Source organism: Orcinus orca, chromosome 2 (genome assembly GCF_937001465.1).
Source record: "Orcinus orca chromosome 2, mOrcOrc1.1, whole genome shotgun sequence".
Lineage (NCBI taxonomy): Eukaryota > Metazoa > Chordata > Mammalia > Artiodactyla > Delphinidae > Orcinus > Orcinus orca.
In genome coordinates, this window is record NC_064560.1 from 135,495,573 (window position 1) to 135,516,646 (window position 21,074).

The window sequence follows — 21,074 nt, forward strand, 5'->3', positions numbered from 1 at the left end:
TGGTTGATGTGCCATTCTGGAAGTAATCAGTGTAGCCACAGGGATGGGATACGTTGTTTTTTAAAGCCAGTCTGGGACTCCCCTGCAGCTAGGGTTGGATTCAATTCCATGGAAACCACATGACTGGAGATGGTGGAGGGTGGTTTCCAAAGGTAATTTTGGATCCTCTTTCCCAAAGGAAAAGAAGCTTAAGAGACAAAAACTTTGGATATCTCAGAACTTTTGGAAATGGCTGTTGGGTAGAAACAACAGCTGTTTATTAGAGAGCATTTCTGACACGGTCCCCAAAACAAATCTTCACTCAGTTTTACTGGAATGTCCCTGAGAATTGTAATAAAGTGTCACTTTTTCTTCATACTCTTATTACAGCAACTTTATGTTTTTATATGCTGGAGGTTAGGACTATAGTCCTTTCAAATTTTCTCCCATTTATTTTTTATTTTTATTATTATTTTTAACATCTTTATTGGAGTATAATTGCTTTACAATGGTGTGTTAGTTTCTGCTTTATAACAAAGTAAATCAGTTATACATATACATATGTTCCCCTATCTCTTCCCTCTTGCGTCTCCCTCCCTCCAACCCTCCCTATCCCACCCCTCTAGGTGGTCACAAAGCACTGAGCTGATCTCTCTGTGCTATGCGGCTGCTTCCCACTAGCTATCTATTTTACATTTGGTAGTGTATATATGTCCATGCCACTCTCTCACTTTGTCCCAGCTTACCCTTCCCCCTCCCCCTGTCCTCAACTCCATGTTCTAGTAGGTCTGTGTCTTTATTCCCGTCTTGCCCCTAGTTTCTTCATGACCTTTTTTTTTTTCTTAGATTCCATATATATGTGTTAGCATACAGTATTTGTTTTTCTCTTTCTGACTTACTTCACTCTGTATGACAGACTCTAGGTCCATCCACCTCACTACAAATAACTCAATTTCGTTTCCTTTTATGGCGAGTAATATTCCATTGTATATATGTGCCACATCTTCTTTATCTATTCATCTGTTGATGGACACTTAGGTTGCTTGCATGTCCTGGCTATTATAAAGAGAGCTGCAATGAAAATTGTGGTACATGACTCTTTTTGAATTATGGTTTTCTCAGGGTATATGCCCAGTAGTGGGATTGCTGGGTCACAAGGTAGTTCTAGTTTTAGTTTTTTAAGGAACCTCCATACTGTTCTCCATAGTGGCTGTATCAATTTACATTCCCACCAACAGTGCAAGAAGTTTCCCTTTTCTCCACACCTTCTCCAGCGTTTTTTTTTTTTTTTTTTTTTTTGTGGTACGCAGGCCTCTCACTGTTGTGGCCTCTCCTGTTGTGGAGCACAGGCTCCGGATGTGCAGGCTCAGCGGCTATGGCTCAAGGGGCCCAGCCGCTCTGTGGCATGTGGGATTTTCCAGGACCGGGGCACGAACCCGTGTCCCCTGCATCGGCAGGCAGACTCTCAACCACTGCGCCACCAGGGAAGCCCTCAGCATTTATTGTTTGTAGATTTTCCGATGATGGCCATTCTGACTGCTGTGAGGTGATACCTCATTGTAGTTTTGATTTACATTTCTCTAATGATTAATGATGTTGAGCATTCTTTCATGTGTTTGTTGGTAATCTGTATATTTTCTTTGGAGAAACGTCTATGTAGGTTTTCTGCCCATTTTTGGATTGGGTTGTTTGTTTTTTTGATATTGATCTGCATGAGCTGCTTGTAAATTTTGGAGATTAATCCTTTGTCATTAGCAAATATTTTCTCCCATTCTGAGGGTTGTCTTTTGGCCTTGTTTATGGTTTCCTTTGCTGTGCAAAAGCTTTGAAGTTTCATTAGGTCCCATTTGGTTATTTTTGTTTTTATTCCCCTTTCTCTAGGAGGTGGGTCAAAAAGGATCTTGCTGTGATTTATGTCATAGAGTGTTCTGCCTATGTTTTCCTCTAAGAGTTTGATAGTGTCTGGCATTACATTTAGGTCTTTAATCCATTTTGAGTTTATTTTTATGTATGGTGTTAGGGAGTGCTCTAATTTCATACTTTTACATGTACCTGTCTAGTTTTCCCAGCACCACTTATTGAAAGGCTGTCTTTTCTCCACTGTATATTCTTGCCTCCTTTATCAAAAATAAGGTGACCATATGTGCATGGGTTTATCTCCGGGCTTTCTATCCTGTTCCATTGATCTATATTTCGTTTTTGTGTCAGTACCATACTGTCTTGATTACTGTAGCTTTGTAGTATAGTCAGAAGTCAGGGAGCCTGATTCCTCCAGCTCCGTTTTTCTTCCTCAAGATTGCTTTGGCTATTTGGGGTCTTTTGTGTTTCCATACAAATTGTGAAATTTTTTGTTCTAGTTCTGTGAAAAATGCCAGTGGTAATTTGATAGGGATTGCATTAAATCTGTAGATTGCTTTGGGGAGTAGAGTCATTTTCACAATGTTGATTCTTCCAATCCAAGAACATGGTATATCTCTCCATCTATTTGTATCATCTTTAATGTCTTTCATCACTGTCTTATAATTTTCTGCATACAGGTCTTTTGTCTCCTTAGGTAGGTTTATTCCTAGATATTTTATTCTTTTTGTTGCAATGGTAAATGGGAGTGTTTTCTTAATTTCACTTTCATATTTTTCATCATTAGTGTATAGGAATGCCAGAGATTTCTGTGCATTAATTTTGTATCCTGCTACTTTACCAAATTCATTTATTAGCTCTAGTAGTTTTCTGGTAGCATCTTTAGGATTCTCTGTGTATAGTATCATGTCATCTGCAGACAGTGACAGCTTTACTTCTTCTTTTCTGATTTGGATTCCTTTTATTTCTTTTTCTACTCTGATTGCTGTGGCTAAAAATTCCAAAACTATGTTGAATGAGAGTGTTGAGAGTGGGCAACCTTATCTTTTTCCTGATCTTAGTGGAAATGGTTTCAGTTTTTCACCATTGAGGACGATGTTGGCTGTGGGTTTGTCATATATGGCCTTTATTATTTTGAGAAAAGTTCCCTCTATGCGTACCTTCTGCAGGGTTTTTTATCATAAATGGGTGTTGAATTTTGTCAAAAGCTTTCTCTGCATCTATTGAGATGATCATATGGTATTTCTCCTTCAGTTTGTTAATATGGTGTATCACATTGTTTGATTTGTGTATATTGAAGAATCCTTGCATTCCTGGGATAAACCCCACTTGATTATGGTGTATGATCCTTTTAATGTGCTGTTGGGTTCTTTTTGCTAGTATTTTGTGGAGGATTTTTGCATCTATGTTCATCAGTGATATTGGCCTGTAGTTTACTTTCTTTGTGACATCTTTGTCTGGTTTTGGTATCAGGGTGATGGTGGCCTCGTAGAATGAGTTGGGGAGTGTTCCTCCCTCTGCTATATTTTGGAAGAGTTTGAGAAGGATAGGTGTTAGCTCTTCTCTAAATGTTTGATAGAATTCTCCTGTGAAGCCATCTGGTCCTGGGCTTTTGTTTGTTGGAAGATGTTTCATCACAGTTTCAATTTCAGTGCTTCTGATTGGTCTGTTCATATTTTCTATTTCTTCCTGGTTCAGTCTCAGAAGGTTGTGCATTTCTAAGAATTTGTCCATTTCTTCCAGGTTGTCCATTTTATTGGCATAGAGTTGCTTGTAGTAATCTCTCATGATCCTTTGTATTTCTGCAGTGTCAGTTGTTATTTCTCCTTTTTCATTTCTAATTCTATTGATTTGAGTCTTCTCCCTTTTTTTCTTGATGAGTCTGGCTAATGGTTTATCAATTTTGTTTATCTGCTCAAAGAACCAGCTTTTAGTTTTACTGATCTTTGCTATCGTTTCCTTCATTTCTTTTTCAGTTACTTCTGATCTGATCTTTATGATTTCTTTCCTTATGCTAACTTTGGGGTTTTTCTGTTCTTCTTTCTCTAATTGTTTTAGGTGTAAGTTTAGGTTGTTTATTTGAGATGTTTCTTGTTTCTTGAGGAAGAACTGTATTGCTATAAACTTCCCTCTTAGAACTGCTTTTGCTGCATACCATAGGTTTTGGGTCATCCTGTTTTCATTGTCATTTGTTTCTAGGTATTTTTTGATTTCCTCTTTTATTTCTTCAGTGATCTCTTGGTTATTAAGTAGTGCATTGTTTAGCCTCCATGTGTTTGTGTTTTTTAGTTTTTTTCCTGTAATTGATATCTGGTCTCATAGTGTTGTGGTAGGAAAGGTACTTGACATGATTTCAATTTTCTTAAATTTACCAAGGCTTGATTTGTGACCTAAGATATGATCTAGCCTGGAGAATGTTCCATGAGCAGTTGAGAAAAAAGTGTATTCTCTTGTTTGGTGATGGAATGTCCTATAAATATCAATTAAGTCCATCATGTTTAATGTATCATTTAAAGCTTGTGTTTCCTTATTTATTTTCATTTTGGATGATCTGTCCATTGGTGAAAGTGGGATGTTAAAGTCCCCTACTATGATTGTGTTACTGTCAATTTCCCCTTTTATGGCTGTTAGTATTTGCCTGATGTATTGAGGTGCTCCTATGTTGGGTGCATAAATATTTACAATTGTTATATCTTCTTCTTGGATCGATCCCTTGATCATTATGTAGTGTCCTTCTTTGTCTCTTGTAATAGTCTTTATTTTAAAGTCAATTTTGTCTGATATGAGAATTGCTACTCCAGCTTTCTTTTGGTTTCCATTTGCATGGAGTATCTTTTTCTATCCCCTCACTTTCAGTCTGTATGTGTCTCTAGGTCTGAAGTGGGTCTCTTGTAGACAGCATATATACGGGTTTTGTTTTTCTATCCATTCAGCCAGTCTATATCTTTTGGTTGGAGCATTTAATACATTTATATTTAAGCTGTTTATCGATATGTATGTCCCTATTCCCATTTTCTTAATTGTTTTGGGTTTGTTACTGTAGGTCTTTTCCTTCTCTTGTGTTTCGTGCCTAGAGAAGTTCCTTTAGCATTTGTTGTAAAGCTGCTTTGGTGTTGCTGATTTCTCTTAGCTTTTGCTTGTCTGTAAAGGTTTTAATTTCTCCATCAAATCTGAATGAGATCCTTGCTGAGTAGAGTAATCTTGGTTGTAGGTTTTTCTCCTTCATCACATTAAATATGTCCTGCCACTCCCTTCTGGCTTGCAGAGTTTCTGCTGAAAGATCAGCTCTTAACCTTATGGGGATTCCCTTGTGTCTTATTTGTTGTTTTTCCCTTGCTGCTTTTAATATATTTTCTTTGTATTTAAGTTTTGATAGTTTGATTAATATGTGTCTTGGCGTGTTTCTGCTTGAAATTGTCCTGTATGGGACTCTCTGTGCTTCCTGGACTTGATTAACTATTTCCTTTCCCATATTAGGGAAGTTTTCAACTATCATCTCTTCAAATATTTTCTCAGTCTCTTTCTTTTTCTCTTCTTTTCTGGGACCCTGTAATTCAAATGTTGGTGCGTTTAATGTTGTCCCAGAGGTCTCTGAGCCTGTCCTCAGTTTTTTTCATTCTTTTTTCTTTATTCTGCTCTGCAGTAGTTATTTCCACTATTTTATCTTCCAGGTCACTTATCCGTTCTTCTGCCTCAGTTATTCTGCTATTGATCCCTTCTAGAGTATTTTTAATTTCATTTATTGTGTTGTTCATTGTTGCTTGTTTCATCTTTAGTTCTTCTAGGTCCTTGTTAAATGTTTCTTGCATTTTCTCTATTCTATTTCCAAGATTTTGGATCATCTTTACTATCATTATTCTGAATTCTTTTTCAGGTAGACTGCCTATTTCCTCTTCATTTGTTAGGTCTGGTGGGTTTTTGCCTTGCTTCTTCATCTGCTGTGTGTTTTTCTCTCTTCTCATTTTGCTTACGTTACTGTGTTTGGGGTCTCCTTTTTGCAGGCTGCAGGTTCGTAGTTCCTGTTGTTTTTGGTGTCTATCCCCAGTGGCTGATGTTGGTTCAGCGGGTGGTGTAGGCTTCCTGTTCTAGGGTACTGGTGCCTATGTTATGGTGGATGAGGCTGGATCTTGTCTTTCTGGTGGGCAGGTCCACGTCTGGTGGTGTGTTTTGGGGTGTCTGTGGCCTTATTATGATTTTAGGCAACCTCTCTACTAATGGATGGGGTTTTGTTCCTGTCTTTCTAGTTGTTTGGCATACAGTGTCCAGCACTGTAGCTTGCTGGTTGTTGAGTGAAGCTGGGTCTTAGTGTTGAGATGGAGATCTCTGGGAGATTTTCGCTGTTTGATATTACATGGAGCTGGGAGGTGTCTTATGGACCAATGTCCTGAACTTGGCTCTTCCACCTCAGAGGCACAGCCCTGACGCCTGGCTGGAGCACAATGAGCCTTTCATCCACACGGCTCAGAATAAAAGGGAGGAAAAATAGAAAGAAAGAAGGAAGATAAAGTAAAATAATGTAAAATATAGTTATTAAAATAAAATCTAAAAAATAATTATTATTATTATGTTTTTAACAACTTTATTGGAGTGTAATTGCTTTACAATGGTGTGTTAGTTTCTGCTTTATAACAAAGTGAATCAGTTATACATATACATATGTTCCCATATCTCTTCCCTCTTGCGTCTCCCTCCCACCCTCCCTATCCCACCCCTGTAGGTGGTTACCAAGCACCGAGCTCATCTCCCTGTGCTATGCGGTAGCTTCCCACTAGCTATCTACCTTACGTATGGTAGTGTATATATGTCCATGCCACTCTCTCACTTCGTCCCAGCTTACCCTTCCCCCACTGCATATCCTCAAGTTCATTCTCTAGTAGGTCTTTGTCTTTATTTTCATCTTGCCCCTAGGTTCTTCATGACTTTTTTTTTTCCCTTAGATTCCATATATATGTGTTAGCATATGGTATTTGTTTTTCTCTTTCTGACTTACTTCACTCTGTATGACAGACTCTAGGCCCATCCATCTCACTACAAATAACTCAATTTCATTTCTTTTTATGGCTGAGAAATGTTCCATTGTATATATGTGCCACATCTTCTTTATCCATTCATCTGTTGATGGACACTTAGGTTGCTTCCATCTCCTGGCTATTGTAAAGAGAGCTTCATGAACATTGTGGTACATGACTCTTTTTGAATTATGGTTTTCTCAGGGTATATGCCCAGTAGTGGGATTGCTGGGTCGTATGGTATTTCTATTTGTAGTTTTTTAAGGAACCTCCGTACTGTTTTCCATAGTGGCTGTATCAATTTACATTCCCACCAGCAGTGCAAGAGTGTTCCCTTTTCTCCACACCCTCTCCAGCATAAGTAAAAAACAAAATAAAACAAAACAAAAACGGACAGACAGAACCCTAGGAGAAGTGGTAAAAGCAAAGCTATACAGACAAAATCAAACACAGAAGCATACACATACACGCTCACAAAAAGAGGAAAAGGGGAAAAAATATATATCTTGCTCCCAAAGTCCACCTCCTCAATTTGGGATGATTCGTTGTCTATTCAGGTATTCCACAGATGCAGCGTACATCAAGTTGATGGTGGAGATTTAATCCGCTCCTCCTGAGGCTGCTGGGAGAGATTTCCCTTTCTCTTCTTTGTTTGCACAGCTCCTGGGGTTCAGCTTTGTATTTGGACTCGCCTCTGCGTGTAGGTCGCCTGAGGGCATCTGTTCTTCGCTCAGACAGGACGGGGTTAAAGGAGCAGCTGATTCGGGGGTTCTGGCTCACTCAGGCCGGGGACAGGGAGGGGTACCGATGTGGGGCGAGCCTGTGGCGGCAGAGTCTGGCGTGACGTTGCACCAGCCTGAGGTGCGCCGTTCGTTCTCCTGGTGAAGTTGTCCCTGGATCCCGGGACCCTGGCAGTGGCAGGCTGCACAGGCTCCCGGGAGCGGAGGTGTGGAGAGTGACCTGTGGTTGCACACAGGCTTCTTGGTGGCGGCAGCAACAGCCTTAGCGTCCCATGCCCGTCTCTGGGGTCCGCGCTCATAGCTGCGGCTCACGTGCATCTCTGGAGCTCGTTTAAGTGGTGCACTTAATCCCCTCTCCTCACGCACCAGGAAACAAAGAGGCAAGAAAAAGTCTCTTGCCTCTTCGGCAGCACCAGACCTTTTCCTGGACTCCCTCCCGGCTAGCCGTGGTGCACTAACCCCTTCAGGCTGTGTTCACGCTGCCAGTCCTCTCCCTGGGCCGGTGAGTGCTGGTCGGCACCGATCCTCTGTGCGGGAATCTCTCCGCTTTGCCCTCAGCACCCCTGTTGCTGCGTTCTCCTCCGTGGCTCCAAAGCTGCCCCGCTCTGCCACCCGCAGTCTCTGCCCGCAAAGGGGCTTCCCAGTATGTGGAAACCTTTCCTCCTTCACAACTCCCTCCCACTGGTGCAGGTCTTGTCCCTATCCTTTTGTCTCTGTTTTTTCTTTTTTATTTGCCCTACCCAGGTACGTGGGGAGTTTCTTGGCTTTTGGGAGGTCTGAGGTCTTCTGCCAGCGTTCAGTAGGTGTTCTGTAGGAGTTGTTCCACGTGTAGATGTATTTCTGATGTATCTGTGGGGAGGAAGGTGATCTCCACATCTTACTCTTCCACCATCTTGAAGCTCATGCCTCTCCCATTTATTTTTGAGATTTCCCCCATGGTACTGTCATTTGTGCCCATCCATTTAAAAACAAATACTTGTGGAGTGTCTGTGTGTGGAGTGTCTGTGTGCCAAGGGACGCTAGATGCTGGGGATGTTGCAGTGAACAAGAGAGAGATGGTTGCTGCCCTCATGGGGCTTTCAGTCTAGTGTTCCAGTCTCCTCATCAAGCCTGTCCATTGCATTATGTGGTACAGGCATCTCTTATCTCCCTCAGGCCATGGCTGCCTTCACTACCACACTAGCCGTGCCCTATTCTTGGGTACAAAGATCAGGATCTCCCCTTAATTCTGCACAGCATGGGAGAGACTGCTGAATGCTGTCATATGTATAGGATGGCACTTGTTACAATTGTCATGAATTATCTTCATATTTATTTGTTTAATATCTTCCAGTCTAGACTAATTATAAAGGTAGTGTCTGTGTCTACCTTATTTGTCATTGTTTTCCCTTGCCTAGCACAGTTTACAGAGCATATTAGGCATTCAAATACCTTGAGAGATCTGCTAGACTATCAGGTTTAATAAGACTATTTAAGGTGAAGGAATAATGAAACAAACAAACAAAAAATACAAAAAGTATCCTAAAAGTTACTAGGTATGTGTCTTGGTTGGCTCAGGCTGCCATAACAATATATCATAGATTTAGTGGCTTAAACAACAGAAATTTGTTTTCTCACAGTTCTGGAGGCTAAATCCAAGATCAAGGTGCTGACCAATTCAGTTCCTGATGAGACCTCTCTTCCTGACTTGTAGATGGCTGCCTTCTTGCTATGTCCTCACGTGGCAGAGAGAGAGAGAGAGAGAGAGAGAGAGAGAGAGAGAAAACGTGCTTGCACTCTCTGGTTTTTCTTCTTATAAGGACACTAATCCTGTTTGATTAGGGTCACACGCTATGACTTCATTTAACTATAATTACCTCCTTATAGGCCCTATCTGCAAATATAGTCACATCGAGGGTTAAGGCTTCAACATGGATTTTTGGGGGGGACACATTTCAATTCATAGCAGTGTTGTTATCTTCAAAGCACATAGCTCCAGGATACCTTCAGGGACCTTTTAGTGTACACCTGCCTAGTTTTCTGGATGCTTCTATGTGGCAGAGGCCAGCTAACCATACACTGGAGTGCTCTACTTGTAAGAATCTAAGCATACTTCTCCCAAGGCCCAAAAAGAGAACAAAGTTCCTCGCCTCCCAGTCTATGGTTGGCTTTCTCTGTCCCTATTTTTTGTCCAAGTCTCTGTCTCATCCTAGTATTGGGAATATCCACTCCCTTTAGGTGAGCCTTTTTTTCAGTCCATAGGTCCCTTATGAAAAAAAGGAAAAAAAAATTTCTAAAGTCTGCTCAAGCTCAACCTAAAGTGAAAACCTTCTCTACCAAAAAGAATACTTATGTTGTAAATTTGAAACAGCTACATTTAGGTTATTTCACATTGTTCTCCAAGGAAAATTGGTAGATGTAACCAAGGTACATTTAGATGTTTTTTTCAAAACGAAGGTTCTACCCACTCTGAAGGGAATTCAGGTCCCTGTATCTGGGCAAATACAAGTGTTTCCAGCACTTAGATGGCAGCCTCTCTTCCAGTACCTCTTCCCTTCAGATTTTACCCATCAAGGCTTGGGAAACCTCAGGAGTGGCCAGAACTCTCATTATACTTACATTGAGTCTGGTACTAAATCACACAGTGCAATATTTTAGTCTTTGAAGCTAGACCTCTGTATCTCTGAACCTTGGCAGCTGGAGTAAAGGAAAACTATTCTAAAACTTCCAGAAATGCTTTTTCTCTGTATGTAATGGGTGGAAGCAGGAATAATATATGGAGCATAGTTTTTCTTTTTTCTGAAAGTCCTCTAGGTCAGATAGCTCCAACTCCTGGTTGCATGAAATAGCCTTGGTTACTGGTAAAGTCAACCAGGTTGACCCTGGAACAATCAGGGGGTTAGAGGCACTGACCCTAAGCACTCGAAAATCTACTATAACTATAGTCGGTCCTCCATATCTGCAGCTCCACATCCATGGATTCAACCAACTATGGATCATGCAGTACTAAAGTACACATTTAGTGGAAAAAATCTGCGTGTAAGTGGGCCTGTTTAGTTCAAACCCATGTTGTTCAGGGGTCCACTGTACTTCAGGCTGAGTGATGTTTTCTTTAATAACAGAAAATAATGTTTCTTGAAGAAAAGGACAAATTTTTGAAAGTGTGTTTTTCTTTTTCACTGCTATCCTCATTGATTGATTTGTCTAGGATTTCTACGGAGAATACTTGACATGACTAATAAGTGCTCTACAGTCATTTAAGAAATCACCTAGGGGCTTTCATGGTGGCGCAGTGGTTAAGAATCCGCCTGCTAATGCAGGGGACACGGGTTGGAGCCCTGGTCCGGGAAGATCCCACATGCCGCGGAAGAACTAAGCCCGTGCGCCACAACCACTGAGCCTGCGCTCTAGAGCCTACGAGCCACAACTACTGAAGCCCGCGCTCCTGGAGCCCATGCTCTGCAACAAGAGAAGCCACTGCAATGAGAAGCCCTCGCACTGCAATGAAGAGTAGCCCCCTGCTCGCGACAACTAGAGAAAGCCTGCAGCAATGGAACACCCAACGCAGCCAAAAAATAAATAAATAAAATCTATTAAAAAAAAAAAAAAAGAAACCACCTAGACCATTAACAGCTTAAAAACAAGAAATAAGAGTAAAATATAATTTTCAAATGGTGGAGTTCTGGATATTATCTTTTTGGTAATAATAGTAAAGATAACACTTATATAGTGCTTTAGAGTTTACAAAACATTTGCTAGGTTACCGTTAGGTCTGTTTTAGGGCTGAGCACTCTGCTTAAGCCCAAGCCGGTAACTCTGATCTCATCATTCAAATAACTAGTGGGTATTTGTGGTGGGGGTGGGAGCATAGTTTTGGTTTTTCCCACCTCCAGTGCTGCCTCTGCTTGTGCTAGGTCACTCCATTCTCTCTGCCCTGCCATTACCTGCCCCAAGCATTTCTAGAGCTTCTGCTGCCTCTGGGACCAAAAAAAGATGAGGGAGTCTTTGCCACCAATGAAGAAAGAGCTGACCGTGAGATAACAATGTTACTTGACTGAATGCGAAATTATTAGCTCAGTCCTTGTACTTCTGTATCCATCCTGGCTCACCATCAGCCACTTGGTGGATATTTGCTAGTACACACCCGTTTGATGCCACCAGATTCTGTATTTTTCCATTACCTAGCCGAGGGCCGCTGTTGGCAAATGCTGGGCTTGGCAAGTTAGGAATCTAGAGTCAGGAAATCCGTTCCTGGGTGAGCCAAGGGAAATTTCAAGACCTGTAAGCCCTGACCGGCCTTGGAGATGTGGTGATGAGATAGGTGATGGATTTTAAACCATGGACACTTTCTTCCAGTACCATTCCTGGAATTACTGCCCACATGCATCCGCTGCAGAGCAGAAGAGAACCTAAGCTTTCTACCCCTTGGGCTCTCTGCTCAGAAAGCTCTGAGCAAAATTGCTTCTCCGCTTGGGATTCAGCCAAATGGAACCTTCTTTGTGACCTCTGATTTCATATCACTGAGGAAAGAGGAAAGTGCTGGGTTATGGAGAGCTCATTAGGCCTCTACAGAAAAAGGCTCCTGACTTGTTTGTTCCCAAAGGGCAGATTGTTGCCCTTCATTCCCACGTTAATAAAAATACTGTATAGTAGTGGTAAGTGAGAGTCTTCCTGATATATCTTATTTTAATTCCTTTGAGTTATTCCATTAGGTTGTTTATTTCTTGTTGTGTTGTCATTTTGATGTGCTGTGTTTCTTTGGCTGTACCGAGTCTGTATACATGTATTTGGATAGGTGTGCTGGTGTCTTCATACATGTATTTGCTAACCAGAGAATGTGTTTTCCCCTTTGGAATTGCTCTTATTGGAAGGATGTTTCTTTATATGTGGTTCATGGTCAAGCTTTGCCCGCTTTTGGCTCTTTGTAATTGTTTTCTTTTTAAATATATACCAGGTATATATTATTAAATAAACTTCCTCCCCCATGTTCCCCAAGGGAATCCATGCATTAAAAACAAGGGCAAAAAGGAGGAAATTCCAATGCATCTATGCTTTTGGTTACTTTATCAAACAATAATTAAAATCTTCACCACAGAAAGAAAACCTAGATTGTGAGGATAGATGGGGGAATCCATCTGGTGTTTTAAGTTTATTTTCTTGGCTTCACTGTGGTCGCTCTCCCAACCTCTTCGTCCTTTTCCCCGAAGTACCTGGGACAGACTTGGGCCTCTGTTTCAGGTAGTTATCTAAGCCTTTCTGCTCATTCCCTGATACCTGAAAAACTGACTTCGTATCTGCAGGACTAGAGCCTCTTAAGATGTTGGGGTTTTGAGAGTCAGAGAAGAAGGTTCTAACCAAGGCTGAAGTTTGAGAGCACAGGTGCCTAGGATTCTTTCTCTTGAAGTATTGAATGAATCAGGCTCACCACTGTTCAGAATTCTTCCAGCTTCTTTCTTTAGCATCTTCCCCATTTAACGGTAGCATAGAGTTGCTGCATCTGATAACAGATGACAGTTTACAGGACTGGTATGATGAAACCTGTATTTAACATCCATTAGCATTCGAGCTTCCTCAGCTTGCAGGGTTTACTTAATTTCTTTTGACTCGATGCCTATAAATCAGTGCTTATTTGCATGAGAGACTTTATCTTCTTAGTGTGGGGATAGATGATCCACAGCAGAAGAAGGCATAGGCTGGGATAGCATTGCAGTGATTCCTGCACTTATTGCTGCCCTGACTACTATTGCTCTATTATTGTTGCTGCTACCTGCTGCTCTAACAGTGATCCAGCTGATGCTGCTGTGGCTGATTTTGCTCCTACTAGTATTGCTTCTTCTGCTGCTGCTACTAGTCACCGTTCACATATTCAGTTCTATGCCAGAAGCTGTAGGGATTTTAAAAAATTCATTATCAAAGCCTTGAAGATGTTTATAGTCTACGTAAGACTAACCTGAGAAATAATGGCTGGCAAACAAGCACAATATTTACCATTTATTTAGCGCTAATATGTGCCAGATGCTTTCTATAGTTAGCTCATTTCATTATTTTGACTATTCTAAGAGATAGGTCTTACTATTAACCCTTTTCAACAGATGAGAACATTATGTTTAGAGAGGGCAAATAACTTGCCCATGATCACACAGTTAGTGAATGACAGACCTGGGATTTAAACCTAGGTCTGTTGGGCTCTAAAACCTTTGCCATTTTCACTGGGCTGGCCTGTAGACTTTAAATACAGAAAGCACATTCCCCATTATTATCTCAGGGAATCTCACAATAGCCCCCAGAAATGGCAGGGCATGTATCGTGACAAAAACTGAAACACAGAGAAGATGAATGACCCTCAGAGCTAGTTACCAGGACTGAGACTCAAGGCTCCCAATTCCCAGCCCTGTGTTCTGCTTCCCTCTGGAGCCACAGTGTGTTTTACTGACTCTCTCTTTATAAAGCAACCCTTCAAATTAGCACGGACCCAAAGCCTGAAAATTAGGCCAGGGAAACAAGAGTTCTAGCAGTTATTGAGCTTGTACATCCTTGTAGCCTTGCCATGCCATGTACCTTGTGCAGCCACACTCTTTGATCAGTAGTGTTGTCTTTAAGCACCTTTGTTCCTTGAGCAGTAAAGGCACTATAATGTGGAAATAAATGCCTGGGCTGTTCATATTTTCTATTTCTTCAGTCTTGGGAGCTTGTGTCTTTCTAAGAATTTGTTCATTTCTTCTAGGGGGTCCATTTTGTTGGCATATATATATATATATGCTTGTTGTAGTAGTCTCTTATGATCCTTTGTATTTCTGTGGTGTCCATTGTAACTTCTCCTTTTTCATTTCTAATTTTATTCATTTGCACCCTCTCCCTTTTTTTCATGATGAGTCTGGCTAAAGGTTTATCAATTTTGTTTATCTTTTCAAAGAACCAGCTTTTAGTTTCATTGATCCTTTCTATTGTTTTCTTCATCTCTATTTCATTTATTTCTGATCTTATCTTTATGATTTCTTTCCTTGTACTAACTTTGAGTTTTGTTTGTACTTCTTTCTCTAGTTGCTTTAGGTGTAAGGTTAGGTTGCTAATTTGAGATTTTTCTTGTTTCCTGAGGTAAGATTGTATTTCTGTAAACTTCCCTCTTAGAACTGCTTTTGCTGCATCCCATAGGTTTTGGATTGTTGTGCTTTATTTTCATTTGTTTCTAGGTAATTTTTGATTCCACCTTGATTTCTTCAGTGGTCCATTGGTTGTTTAATAGCATATTGTTTAGCCTCCACATGTTTGTATATTTTACAGTTTTTTTTCTTGTTGTTGATTTCTAATCTCATAGTGTTGTGGTTGGAATAGATGCTTGATATGATTTCAATTTTCTTAAATTTACTGACGCTCACTTTGTGGCCCAGCATGTGATCTATCCTGGAGAATGTTCCATGTGCGCTTGAGAAGAATGTGTATTTTGCTGCTTTTGGATGGAATGCTTTATAAATATCAATTAAGTCCATCTGCTTTAATGTGTCATTTAAGGCCTGTGTTTCCTTATTGATTTTCTGTCTGGGTGATCTGTCCATTGGTGAAAGTGGGGTGTTAAAGTCCCCTGCTATTATTGTGTTACTGTCAATTTCCCCTTTTATGGCTGTTAGCATTTGCCTTATGTATTGAGGTGCTCCTGTGTTGGGTGCATATATATTTATGATTGCTATATCTTCTTGGATTGATCTGTTGATCATTATGTAGTATTCTTCTTTGTCTCTTGTAACAGTCTTTATTTTAAAGTCTATTTTGTCTGATGTGAGTATTGCTACTCCAGCTTTCTTTTGAGGTCCATTTGCATGGAATAACTTTTTCCATCCCCTCACTTTCAGTCTGTATGTGTCACTAGATCTGAAGTGTGTCTCTTGTAGACAGCATATATATGGGTCTTGTTTTTGTATCCATTCAGCCCACTTGTGTCTTTTGGTTGGGGCATTTAATCTGTTTATGTTTAAGGTAATTATCAATCTGTGTGTTCTTATTGCCATTTTGTTAATTGTTTTGGATTTGTTTTTGTAGGTCTTTTTTCTTAAAAAATAAAATTAGTATCTTACCGTATACCAAATAGGGTATTTGACTAATAATCAGTGACAATATAAATGTCCATCAACAGGAAAATGGATAAATGTAATTTGGGCTTCTCATGAAATGAAATACTTTATAGCAGTTAAAATGAATGTCCTAGAGCTATTTCTGTCTACCTGGATAGATATAAAAAATGTAATGTTGAGCAAAAAACCCCAACTTTATGCAGGGCCACCATTACATAAACTTTAAAACCAAATTTACAATACTGCATAATGTATATGGATGCATCAATATCTAGTAAACTTGTGGAAACATGCATAGGAATAATAAAAACTGAGTTTGTAATAGAAAAATGCCTGAGCTAGTGGCTGAATAGTTTAGATCTGGGTATTGCTTTGATCAACAAGAATTTATTGAAAACTTGATACATGCCCATTAGTGTCAGATTGTACCAACAAAGTTTTGTTAGGCAAGACTTTTGCAATTGGTAGCCTCTAAAATGTGAGGGGCCAATTGGAAGCTCTTTAAGGCATAATCTCCTCTTCATGATTTATACACAGCTAATTTATATTGTGGATTATTGGAGTGAGCATGGTCTCTCTTTTCCACTGCTGACTGAATTCTGGATTGCTGCTAGGGAACCAAGTGGTCAAGGCAAGATGCCTGGAAAGGTCTTTTAATGAGGGAGTGTCTGTGTTCCAGAGATAAATATAAACATTTGCGGGATTATATTCAATATGCTGTGTCTTGGAGGTTAAGAGTACAGGCTCTGTCCAAACAGCTCATACAACTCAATAACAAAAAAGCAAACAACCCAATCAGAAAAGAGGCAGAAGACCTAAATAGACATTTCTCCAAAGAAGACATACAGATGGCCAATAGGCACATGAAAAAATGCTCAACATTGCCAATTATTAGAGAAATGCAAATCATAACTACAATGAGGTACCACCTTACACCAGTTAGAATGGCCATGATCAAAAATCTACAAAAAAAAAAAAATCTACAAATAACAAGTGCTGGAGGGGGTGTGGAGAAAAGGGAACCCTCCTACACTGTTGATGGCAATGTAAATTGGTATAGCCACTATGGAGAACAGCATGGAGGTTCCTCAAAAAACTAAAAATAGAGTTGCCATCTGATCCAGCAATCCTCTCCTGGGCATATATCCAGAGAAAAATAATTATATTATTTTCATATAATTTGAAAAGATATATGCACTCCAGTGTTCACAGCAGCGCTATTTACAATAGACAAGACATGGAAGTAACCTAAATGTCCATTGACGGATGAATGCATAAAGAAGATGTGGTATATATACACAATGGAATATTACTCAGCCATAAAAAAGAATAAAATAATGCCATATGCAGCAACATGGATGGACCTAGAGATAAATATACTAAGTGAAGTAAGTCAGAAAGAGAAAGACAAATACCATATGATATTACATATATGTGGAATCTAAAATATGATGCAGATGAACTTCTTTATGAATAGAAACAGACTCACAGATATAGAAAACAAACTTATGGTTACCAAAGAGGAAAGGAGAAGAAGAGGGATAAATTGGGAGTATGGGATTAACAGATACATATTATATAAGTAAAATCAGTAAACAATAAGTATTTACTGTGTAGCACAGGGAACTATATTCAATATCCTGTAATAAACCATAATGTTTGGTTACTGTTTTCAAAAGAATATGAAAAAAATACATATATGCATATATATATGTATAACTGAATCACTTTGCTGTATGCCAGAAACTAACACAACATTGTAAATCAACTATACTTTAATTAAAAGAAAACATAGTACAGGCTCTGTAGTCAGTCCACCCACCTGGATTCAAATCCTGGTTCTTCCACTTATAGCAGCAAGATCTTGAGCAACTCTTGGCACCTCTGTTCCTTATCTGCAAAATGAGACTCAGTACCTTTCTCACAGGATTATTTAATGATTAAATGAATTAATACATACCCTAACCGTGCCTCTCACATAGTTAGCTATTATAAGAATAATTATTATAATTTTTCTCTCATTTATTCTTTCTTATTTCTCAAAAAGTAACTCATATTTGACTAAAATATTTGAATCCCTTACTCTGTATACCTTTGCTGTATATATGTCTCCTTAGTTATTTAAGCTGAGAGTATATTTTTATTTATTTATTAAATATTTATTTATTTGGCTGCGCCAGGTCTTAGCTGTAGCATGTGGAAACTTTGTTGCCACGTGCGGGATCTTCGTTGTGTCATGCGGGATCTTCAGTTGTGGCACATGAACGCTTAGTTGCAGCATGTAGGATCTAGTTCCTCTACCAGGGATCAAACCCAGGCTCCCTGCATTGGGACTGCGGAGTCTTAGCCACTGGACCACCAGGGAAGTCCGAGAGTGTATTTTTAAAAGATAGCTTTTAGATACAAAAAAAAAGGGAGAACTATACCAATTTAAAGATTAATAGAAGAGCCTGTTTCTAGGAATTCCAGATGAGGACGTATTATAAAACTCTTAGAAGGATAGCCTTTAGAATATGCCTCTTCCTAGTTTAAAATTCTGAGTGGCTCCACACCCCCTTCACCCCCTAGACTGAGCCCTCTTTAACGCACATTCAAGATCCTTTCATTCTACTTCTTTCATCTTGCATACTCCCCCTGACCTTCTGTAAGTCAAGTGAACAAGTAAAGTGTGGATCAGAACGAATTTGTCACCCTTAGTAGAAAAACTCAGAAGTTCCTGTTCTAGCCACAGGAAGTGCATAGCGATCCTTCATGTACATTAATTATATACTTATACTTCACATAGTGCAGCAAAGTTACTCTTAATTATTCACATATGAATTTTTTAGTTCAGCAGTTCTCAATCCTGACTGATCATTAGAATAACCTGGGGGGCTTTGAAAAATACATGTAACATCTCAAATATTATAGTAGTATTTTTCTCCTCATTTAACAGTCCACAGTGGGTGTTTCGGTCGAAGAGCAGTTTTCTTCAACTGATGCTGCAGGGTGGTGCATCCTGGGCACGCAGGGGTTCCACCTCAGTCTCTCTCCCTGGTATCATCTGGTTTGCTGGAACTTTCTTCCCTTCCTCAGCAGAGTTTACCTCTTCTAAGTTCCATTTCTCCATAGAAATAGAATCTGGCTAATCTGATTAATTTGAGCTAATAATAATATTTTACATTTTATAAACACCATACATTGTTAGTATCAATGAAAATGTTAATTAACGTCTACTGAGTGTCTGGTATATGCCAAGTACCATGCTAGACACTTCGATTCACACTAGAATGTCAGGTCCCCAAAGACAGAGATTCTGGTCTGTTTGTTGACTGATACATGCCAAGTACCTAGAATGGTGCTCACTAAATATTGGTTGAAAAAATGAATAGATAATCTTAATAATAACATTGAAAGGCAGAATTATTATCCCCATTTCCCAGAGGAAAAATGTGAAGCTTAGATAAATGCTTTGCCCAAGGACATACACTTAGGTGGGAGCAGAGCCTAGAAGAATTCAGGCTCCAAAACCTACATTCCTTCGCACCTTTTCCCTTACTCTGTGCCCCTTTCCCTTCCTGTTGCTTCTCCCCTTCCACTTTCCCCCATTTCTCTTGCTCTTTTCCTCCCCTCTTTTTTTCATTCCTCCTTCCCTTTTCCCTGCCCTTTTTTCTCTTCCTCATTCCCCTGTCCCTTTACTTACCTCTCTCCCTCTTTCTTTTCCTCTTTTTCTTCCTTCTCTTTTCCCTTCCAACATTTTCTTTTTCCCTTTCCCTTTACTCATTTCCTCCTTTCCCTCTTTCTTTCTTATAACACTTACAAATATGGCATTTGCTTCTAGATTCTCAGCAGTTACTCCTCATTTTACAGTTGAGGACTCTGAGAGAGGTTAATGCCTTGCCCGATTTCCCGTGGCTGTTAGTGGTGAGGCTTCAACCTATTTGTCTTCCCACTCGTCTGCTTAGTGCCTGTCCCACAGCACGCACTGCCTTGCGGGTATCAATGGCTGCGATGGCAGATGGTGACACCTCTCCTCCAAAACATTCATTAGCTTCCAACTGAGTGGAGTGGATTCTGAGGTAATTTAGGAACCAAAGCAGGTTTGTGAGGGAGACCATGGGGCAGGTGGGACTTAGACTCTCCTCAGGTCCCACCGTCTGCATGACAGTTACTCATAAGACTGTCTCCTATGAAGGAGACTCCAAAGCTGATTTCAAAGCCCACCAATACATGGGAGCCCACACAGCATCAGAAACAGTGCCTCAGAATGGTGCCACTTCGGCGGGGGGCGGGGGAGTGGGGTGGTGGTATTTACTTATTTTAAATCACCACTTGAAGTTCCAGATAGATAAATGGTGCTGGCTCATTTTTACTGTGACACATCATCTTTTTGTTCAGTCTAGCTCATCTCTTGTACAATTCGTGATACTCTGCAGCACACCACTAACATTTTAAAACCTGAATGGCACATTATTAAAGTGCTGACCAACTACAGCAGGTACTATCTACAGTTATGCCACACTTCTTGGGTGTTTTAAGACATTAAGCCAAGGGCCAGCACACCAACTAAAACAGGTCCTGAAGTATTTTGATCTTATATTCGTTAGGAAACATACAAGATCTGGGTGTCTTTTTTCTTGTTGGCTAAATTCCATACAAGATCTGGGTATCTTTTTTCTTGTTGTTGTTATTTTCTCCCTCTATCCCCCAGCTTTATCAAGGTATAGTTGACAAATAAAATTGTAATATATTTAATTTGTACAATGTGATGATTTGCTATACATATACGTTGTGAAATGATCACCACAATCAACTTAATTAACATCTATTGCTTCACATGGTCACTGGGTTTTTGTTTTTTGGTTTCTTTGGTGAGAATGCATAAGGTCTATTGATACACTCTCAGCAGATTTCAAATATACAATACAGAATTATCAACTATAGTCACCATGCTGTACATTACATCCTCAGAACTTACTCATCTTATAATTGAAAGTGTGTACCCTTTGATCAATATCTTCCCCAAGGCCCTGGCAACCACCATTCTACTCTCTGTTCTATGAGTTAAATTTTTTTTTTTCAGATTCCACTTATACCATACAGTATTTGTCTCTCTCTCAGGCTTATTACATTTAGCATGATGCCCTCCAGGTTCATCCATGTTGTTACAAATGGCAGTATTTCCTTCCTTTTTATGGCTGAATGTATTTTGTGTATATACACACACACACTCACTCATATATGGAATGGGAGATATAAATCCCGTATGTAGATATCTTCCACAGATTATATATGTCTTCCACATTTTCTTTATCCTTTCATCTTTTGATGGACACTTAGGTTGTTTGTATATTTTGGCTATTGTGAGTAATACTGAAATGAACATTGGAGGGCAGATATCTCTTTGAGATAGTGATTTCATTTCCTTCGGATATATACCCAGAAGTAGGATTTATGGATCATAT

The 21,074-nt window shown here is 39.8% G+C and overlaps 1 protein-coding gene across 4 annotated transcripts in view; it reads left to right on the plus strand.

The window, feature by feature from the left end:
- The window catches only part of AKAP6 (A-kinase anchoring protein 6), a 599,311-nt gene that overhangs the window by 80,989 nt on the left and 497,248 nt on the right, over window positions 1-21,074 (plus strand). The window lies entirely within an intron of this gene.